The following is a 9201-nucleotide window of genomic DNA, read 5'->3' on the forward strand; positions in this document are numbered from 1 at the left end:
ATCCGAGGCTGTGTTTGCTTTTTCGATGGAACGGTGAGCTGCATGAGATATACGACGACATATAATCGCGTAAGCGGTGTCTACGCCAGTAAAGAAGAAGAAGAATTAAATATTTTGCATTTTATTTACAATTTCCGGGTAATTTTTTGTCACGATGTATACCTATATATTATCAAATACTGATTTTTTTGCATAGCAACTTATTAAATAATATTCAGAATTCAATGAAAATGTGACTTCGATTATGTTTCCGTATGGGACCTTACATTATTCAACGACTAAGTGGTGACATATTCCACAAAGTGACTTTGAATTAGTACGCTCATAAGTACAAACAATTGGGTGTGGGGTTACTTATCCCATTCATGATATTGCGTTCTCATCTCAGTCGCGTAAACAGATAGTGTCACGTACATACGAATAAATACGCATGCTTACGCGCATCTGCCTTTAACTACACATACATACATAAGTACGTACATGTGTTATTTGGTTTTTATTACTACAATGTACTTGATGTACAATTTTTTAGTGATACCGTCGATCTTATTCATAATCCCAAATAAGAATGCAATCACCATACAAATATTTACTCACATGTATGTATTTAGATTTTATAGACTTGTTGTATGTCTGGAAATCTATTAAATCTTATTAAAAGAACCCTTTTCTACGTAATGATGCAACGCGGAATTATGACATTCAAGATTTAAGGTAAAGCAAATGTGGTATTAACAACAGTTGGCGTCTGTTAGACGAACGTGCGAGCCGATAACGTCGACATTATCCACGTGATTTGCCCTAAATAGAGGTGTTTTCATAAACATACTCAAATACTTGTAAACGAATGTTGAGTCCTGAGCTACAGAAAGATGTAAATAGTATTAAGACTGCTCAAACACGATATTCACGCCTATTCCCATATAACGGTATCTTTAAAACGTATTACGGCATAAAATTCATATTTTTGATTGTATTATAATGATACAAAAGATCTTTTTCAAACGCTTTATTGTTCTTGTTTTAGCGGGTACCTGTTCTCCGTTAGGATGGTAAGGCTTAGATAAGTTGTCGTCGATATCTTCTAACGAAAGGCCCAAGAAACGTGCTGTTTCGACGGGATCGCACCGGGGAGAGGGGTGTTTGATGAGCAAGGTCGGTGGCCAGTGGTATGTGGAGACTCATTGCACACAGGACATATTTATATTATAGGAATTTAACCTGCTACAGTATCCAGAACGAAACTGCACAAGAGTCACTATCATTTCTTGCGGCAACTCGAGCTCTTCGTCTGCGATGGATGGTGGTTTGACTCCGAGTACGCCATCCACTGGAAGGGAGTCGATGAAGGTGTTGTTGGCTCCACTATGAATGACGGCCAGTGCTTGTCGGAAGTTTGTGGCGTCCGAAGTCTAGTCGGCGTACTGTCTAATGTCGTCGACGTAATTAAATAATGACCTCTTGATGTTGGGGTTCCGCTCCAAGCAGGTGACTGCAGTGGTGATTTCTGCGAAAGTATTCCAGCAAGAATTGTCTGGAGAGGAGTTCATTTCGCTACTTAACTGGGAACATAAGGGCCTCACTATGTAGGTATTCGATAGAAGACATCAAGATGCATCCTGTCGTAGTCTGGAGTGCAGTATTCTGACAGGTCTAAAGCTTCCTTGTCTGCTTTCTACTGCATCCAGGCGACCTTATTGGTGCGGCGTATTTAAGGACCGACCGGCCGATTGCCATAGGATTATTGACAGTCGGAATCTTGATGCCATCGATTACAATATTAAGGCCAAGTCCGTACTTCTTCGTCCAGTTTGTAAATATGGTCGCTGTGGATTTAGTGGAAGAGAGAGATAGTATACCTTTGAGCACATGCCATCGATTCAATTGGATGTAGGTATGGTCGAATTCTTAGTCGTCTCGAAACTATCTAATATTAAAAAGTTGTACAAAATTTGTTCTATCAGCTGTTTTGGCTTTATAATAAATAACTTTAAATTTTCAGGCAACTAATTTGTAGTTTCTAACTTAATTTTTTCCCACATCAATGAGACAGTAATACAGTGGTCGTCTAATATAACGAATCTTACGTTGTATAGTACTTCTAATTCGTAAAATACGAAAATTTTGAAAAGTAATGTTGTTTTTACCAACAAAAAAACCAGAAATAACTAATTATTTATTCATGACGCAAATGCTTCTTCAGGAAAAACGTATTTTAATAATTTCTAATACAATATATATCCTTTCATCTGCATTGAAAATTCGTAGGAAAAGTTATTATTTCTCATTACGTTCTCTAGCTAGGTTATAAATGTCTCCACACCATCTACATTAAATAACAACTTTTCACCACATTTTTTAAGATTACGTATTTCGAGCGCTTTTCGAATTCGGCCATCCAACCATCAATGGTTAAAAAATTTCCCTCGTAGAACTTAGCCATTATCTTTCAAACTGATACAATAATAGGAATATAGCTTCAACGTTAAGTCATAAACCATTTGGAACCAATTGTTGAGACTTACGTACTGACTTCATGTGATGCGTTTATTTTTTTTTTTATATTTTAAACCGACTACTTTGGAATTCCATATTTCGCAGATATCTCTTTAACTGAAAGTTCCTTGGTGGAATCATTCACCTTTGGTTTGTTTTCCCAGGATAAACGCTTTATATTGGGCTTTTTATTTTCAAAGCCAAGCGATATAATTTCGTTTCAGTCAAAGTGAATTAAAACTTGAAAAAAATCATTTCATATTTTCTACAGGCGTTGGTCCGCGTCGATCTCTCTAGATCAGCCATCTAACCTAACCTACAGGCGTTGCAAAGGAAATTTTTAGACATTAATTATGGCTATATAACGTTCCCCACTGACTGGTACATTAAGGCCGGCTTCATTTAAAAAAAAACATTTACTAATAATTCCCTGTATCTATTTCATACACAAAACAGTGACTTTTTGAGGAGGTAACGAGAGTTGAAGAGGGAAACGAGACGCATTTGCAGACAGAAAAAGAGCAAGGCCGAAACGCGTGAGTATGAAGAGCTTGACAAGTTGGCCGACAGTTGTGATGCTCTAAAACTGTACTAAAAAATGCGGCTGCGGCGGTTTCAAGACCGGAGCATACTCTTGTAGAACCCCCAAAGGTGTTCTAATGACTGATGCTTAGAGCATACTAAAATTATGGAGGGAACACTTCTCCAATCTGCTCAATGTCAGTGAAAGCATAACGCCAGGAGAAGGCGAACCCGATTCCTCAATTGATGACGTTGGAGCCATCGTTCCATTGCCCGACCATGAAGAAGTTCGAATAGCAATTACCCGTCTGAAGAACAACAAAGCGGCGGGTGCCGACGGACTGCCGGCCCAGCTATTCAAATACGGCGGCGAAGAACTGATAAGGAGCATGTATCAGCTTCTTTGTAAAATATGGTCGGACGAAAGCATGCCCAACGATTGGAATTTAAATGTGCTCTGCCCAATCCACAAAAAGGGAGACCCCACATTCTGCGCCAACTACCGTGGGATAAGTCTCCTAAACATCGCGTATAAGGTTCTATCGAACGTATTGTGCGAAAGTTTAAAGCCCGCCGTCAACAAACTGATTCGACCTTATCAGTGGCCTCAACACCCGCGCCGTTTGTTGTGCTTTCTCCAGATTGGACAAAGAAGCAAAATAAATGAGTAAGACGAAATACGATATCTCCTGCCATCAAACAAACAGTTGCACTCACGACTTAGCTCTCACCTCACTGTCGACAGTCATAACTTTGAAGTTGTAGATAATTTCGTCTATCTTGGAACCAGTATAAACACCACCAAGAATGTCAGCTTGGAAATCCAGCGCAACGATGACAACAACTGATGAATCGTCGTTGCGATTTTTCGAGAGAAAGGTTCTGCGAAAGATTTATGGTCCTTTGCGGTTTGGCCACGTCGAATATCGCATTCGATGGAACGATAAGCTGTATGAGATATACGAACACATTGACATAGTTCAGAGAATTAATAGACAGCGGTTACGCTGGCTAGGTCATGTTGCCCGAAGGGACGAAAACACTCCAGCTCTGAAAGTATTCCACGCAGTAACCGCCGGGGGAAGTAGAGGAAGAGGGAGACCAGGTGGAGACGAACCTGGCTTCGCTTGGAATCTCCAATTCGCACCACGTAGTGAAAAGAAGAAACGACTGGCGCGCTGTTGTTAACTCGGCTATCGCCGGTGTCGCCGTAAGCGGTGTCTACGCCTTGGAATATTGGAGGCAACGCAAGGTGCGTTTACGAACCGCACTATTATTTTGGTAATAAATTTGCACGATTGGCGAAGATTATTCCGGGCTAAGGCATTATGAAATGACAAACAAAACTGAAAATAAATCAAGTAACAACTGTCAAAAAAACCAACTCCAAAAAAAGTATTGGCGTATTCGCTATTTCGAAAAATTGTTGTACTGGACGATCACTGTATTATACAAATATTGATCAAGTAATTAATTAGATCCATATATAAGTTAATTAGATCCATATCTTTATCCACCAACTATATAATGGTATGTAGATTTTTACAAGCAGCTAAAGTTTATAAAGGCAACATTTTAAGACAATATTGCAACTGTTAATTTTGGGATGTTAATCCGTTAGTGGAAAATACCAATGTTTATTAATTGCCGACTTCTCATTGATCAGCTGTTTGAAATTTTTTTGTTTGTTAGTGATTTGTTGTGTCAAAAGTGTCAATACAATCAAATCCTAAGCTTTGAATGAGAATTAGAATGCGTAACGAAACTTAAAAAAATGGAGGAGGACGGCACATGTTAAACTTAATTTAAAGTTTCACGGGACTTCGTAATAGTATTTCCACATTTTATGCATTTTTGCGATAACCAAGCAATAAACTACGAACATAACAAAGCCATTTGAATACCTGTATTGTAAACAAGTTGCTCAAACTGGTCCACGTCTTCAACCGATTGCAATTACTACAATCACTGCGCATCAGACGGAATAACTGTTCACCAATTCTTCTCAAGTCATTTAGTCGGCTTCAAAGAAAGAACCAATCAAGTATTTTGGAATTTACATTTAGCGCTTCAACTGATGGGGTGGTTTGGCAAGATTTATTATATTATATATGCCGATATTGTGTCGATATCGAATACCAGGTGCAATGACACATTTCAATGAAAAAATATAGCCAAGAATAAGAAAGTGTAAACACAGAGAGAAATTACCCAAATTTACCTTATCCAACATGTTTTGTGAATATTTTGCTTTTAATTAATTTTTTTATTAAAATCAATTATTGAAACAAACAAGAAGCGATATTAGCCAAGCTCCTTTTTTAAAGATACATATATTTCTATTTTTATACGGAAAAAAGTAAATACATTTAACGCAAACTTAACGAGAGTGCTTTGCTTAAGAACACTTATTTAAATGAAAAATATATGTACATATATTTATTAATTTTTCTTTTGAGGAATAATAAATAACTTTGTCTTATTATTTATTTATTTAGTGCGTATTTACTACATAGGCAGTATAAAGCTCTAACACAGCAGGTGGGAAACTATATTAATTTTTTAATTGTACTAATTGATTATATACACCACAACTTACACCAGTAAATCTCTTATAACTGAGCTTAGTTCTTTTGCTTTGACTAATATGCGGTTTACGAAAAACTATATTATGCTCCTATTACGGTTTGGTTAAATCAATTTAACTTTAGATCGACCAATTTTAATTAGTTTTCCGTCGAAATATCATTGATGTTGACAACATAACAAGTGAAACAACAAACACAAATAAACAAATAAATACCACAAAAAGCTGAAAACTTTTAACGAAAAATCAAATCAATTCCAATTTGTTATTCCTCAATAACAAGTGAAAAAATATCTTTAGTGGTTAAAAATAAGTTCTATTGAACCAGGTATATGTGTTCAGTGGATTAAAATTCAAAAATCTGAGGAATATCGAAGGGACTCATGTTAGCATCATATTACACAATCCTTTAATTTTATTATTCGACCTCTGAACTGGGACCAATCTTGGTGGCAATTCGTCAATTTATGGTAACCTTGTTTTTTCAATATATTTTTACAAATAACAGATTAAAAACTGTTTAAAATTAATTTAATTAGCTTATGTATCTGTTCTCCATTTATTATTTTTTACTTTTTTTCAAAACAAACTGTACCATTCATTGGTTGTGTCAACTCCACTGACACAGTATTGAAAACTGTTGAAGCTTGACAACACTTCTAATGACATTTTTTGAACGGGTTAAGTTGATATCAATTATACCGAATTATACTGAACTTGAATCAAAATTCATTTGAGTTGAAAACCGTAAGGGGTTAATTATTTTCGCGCCATTGAAATATACTCTACGTGTTTATAAAAAATAAAAATTGGAAATATTTTCGGCTGTGATCAGTACACGGCGCTTTTATAAGTTCCAAACTCTGACGCTTCAGAGAAAAAGACAATACACTTTAAGAACCATAAAAAACCAAGAGAATACGTTAACTTCGACTGCACTGAAGCTATAATACCCTTAAACTAACCTACAATAACAATGCTATTGTGGTCCGATCTGAAAAACTTATTTTCCGATTGTACTGTTTCCTTAGAGAATAATTAATGTTACACAATAACTTCATTTTGATAATTCAGTTTGTATGACAGCTATAGTCGCAGTTACTCTAATTGTAAATATTGGATATTGCCTTAATGGAACTATTGCAACTTTCCTTTGTATATGCTCCCTCCACTTTAATTTTGCATCCAACGGCAAACCAAGATACTTCGTTTAAAGCAATGTTCCATTTTTGTGTCCATTCTACAATTTGGTTGATTGAAGACTGCATTCTGTTCGACGACTCGGATTGATTTTTACCGGTAGTAATTATGCAGGTATCATCTGCAAATGTGGCGATTGTGCAGTTTGGCGGCGTAGGCATATCGCTAGTAAATAGAATGTATAGAAGGGGTCCCAGGACACTTCCTTGGGGTACACCCGTTCTTATTGGCTGTAACGTAGTATACGATTGTCCCTGTTTGATTCGTAAGTAGCGGTTGCTCAGATAGGAGGCAAGTAGCTCAGTTAAATGCTGTGGAAAAAGACGTCTTAGTTTATAGTAAGCCATGGTGCCATACTCTATCGAACGCCTAAGATACATCAAAAAAAACAGCTGTGCAATTTTCTTTTTTTTTCATCGCATTTTCTGTTGCATCTGTTATTCGATGAACTTGTTCGATTGTGGAATGTTGTGATCAAAATCCAAATTGATGAGTTGATATAAGGTCGTTCTCTTTAATTATGTTCTGAAATCTTCGTACAATTACAGCTTCAAGTATTTTGGACAAAATAGGCAACAGTGAGATTGGGCGATATGACGAGGCCTCCTGGGCGCTTTTTCCGGGTTTTTGTGCCATAATGATTTCAGATACCTTCCATGACAATGGGACGTATCTGAGATATAAGCAAGCGTTTATAATCGATGTAAGTTTTTCTAATGCTTTTCGCGTTAGATTTTTTATTACATCAGCAGTGAACAAGTCAAAGCCGGGAGCTTTTTTTTGCTTAAATCTAGTTTTAATGATATTTTCCACTTCTTTTATTGATGCTCGTTGAATTTCTCCTACGTATTGTGATACGTCCAGCTCCGGTAAAGTTCCATGGATCACAGAGGGACTAAACGTTTTCGTTAGTATCTCTGAAAAAACTTCCGCTTTTTCTTCATCGCTTTTGGCCCAGGATCCGGTTGGCTTTCTGAGGGGTGTATTAGACAATATTGGTTTTCTTGCATTTTTTACTGGTTTCCAAAGGGAATAATCGAAATTTTTGTTTGACGTTAATTTCTCAATATAATTAGAAATATTTTGATTCGTGAATAATTTTATTTTGGTACTGAAAACCTTGGTTAAATTGTTCAATTCTATTTTGCATTGAGAAAAACGCGTTATTTGCCATTTTTTACGTAATTTTCTCCTTTTTTTTATGAGATCTAAAATGACTGATGGATATTTAGTATAAACGTTTTTTTGTTTCGGAACACCCAAAATTGTTTATGAGAAGTATTTCGAGGACAGGAAGACTCGTCGACATAAGTGTATAATATGTGGTGGAGATTACTTTGAAGGTGACAAAATGAATATTGAGAAATAATTAAATATTTTGCTTTCATTTACAATTTCCGCTAAATTTTGTATCACAATGTAAGTCAATATAATACAAAAAATTAGGATTGGACTCTTTAAGCCCGCGAAATTTTAAATTAAAAATTCCCGTTATTTTCCGAATATACCCCGTATACTATGTATATATGGTGGGCACCGCCCACTTTTAGCTGAAATTCGACACCTTACCATGCCTGATTTCTACATTAACCCACTTCCCCTCAAATTTATTAAAAAGTGACATTTTCGACAAAGCAAGACCGAAACTAGAGCCTACTTAAAGTAACTGAAATATCTGCATACTACGTTCGTTGTGTAACTGTGAACTGTTTTCGTTTGAGTGTCATCACTGTTAAGGTCGAAAAATCCCCACGCGCAGTGCCAAGTAAATACATTTCAAGAAAATCTATTAATCAGTGTCAATGTGAAACAATTTGACAAAATTGTAAATAAATCGAAAACCAGACGACGAACATACCGGATTGCATGTAAAAGAGTCAGAATAGAATGTATGAGATATTGTGTAAAAGATTTTTTGTTTGATGAAATCAGCTGCAGAACCTGTAACCTAATAAAATCCTATATGGCGCTGCCGCTACCAAATTGGAACACTTTCTTTTAACTCATAAAAAATGCATGTATATCACTTTAATATACCCATTTAAATGTACAAATTTGCATATGTGTGGCCATGCGCAGTGAATTCTAATTGTTTATTTAGGCATCCCCCGGTGAGTATGCGTGTGTGTGTGCAATTGTATTCGCAACTGCCTCAATTAGTGCAAAAAAATGGCAAGTAAAATGTTTACGATGCACCGTTAAGTGGTTTATAACGCTGGCGATTGTAATCGTTGCGCATACAATAACAATTTGAGTATAGCAACAATAAATAAAAAGTGCAAAGTTTTACGCCACTGCATCGGTTCACATACCCCCAATTAAAGGAATGCCAATAAGGTGTGCTTTCCTCCTGTAAATATGATAAATTCTTAAAAGGGATACGCACCGTGACAGCG

The sequence above is a fragment of the Bactrocera dorsalis genome, chromosome 3 (genome assembly GCF_023373825.1).
Source record: "Bactrocera dorsalis isolate Fly_Bdor chromosome 3, ASM2337382v1, whole genome shotgun sequence".
In the NCBI taxonomy this organism is placed as follows: Eukaryota; Metazoa; Arthropoda; class Insecta; order Diptera; family Tephritidae; genus Bactrocera; species Bactrocera dorsalis.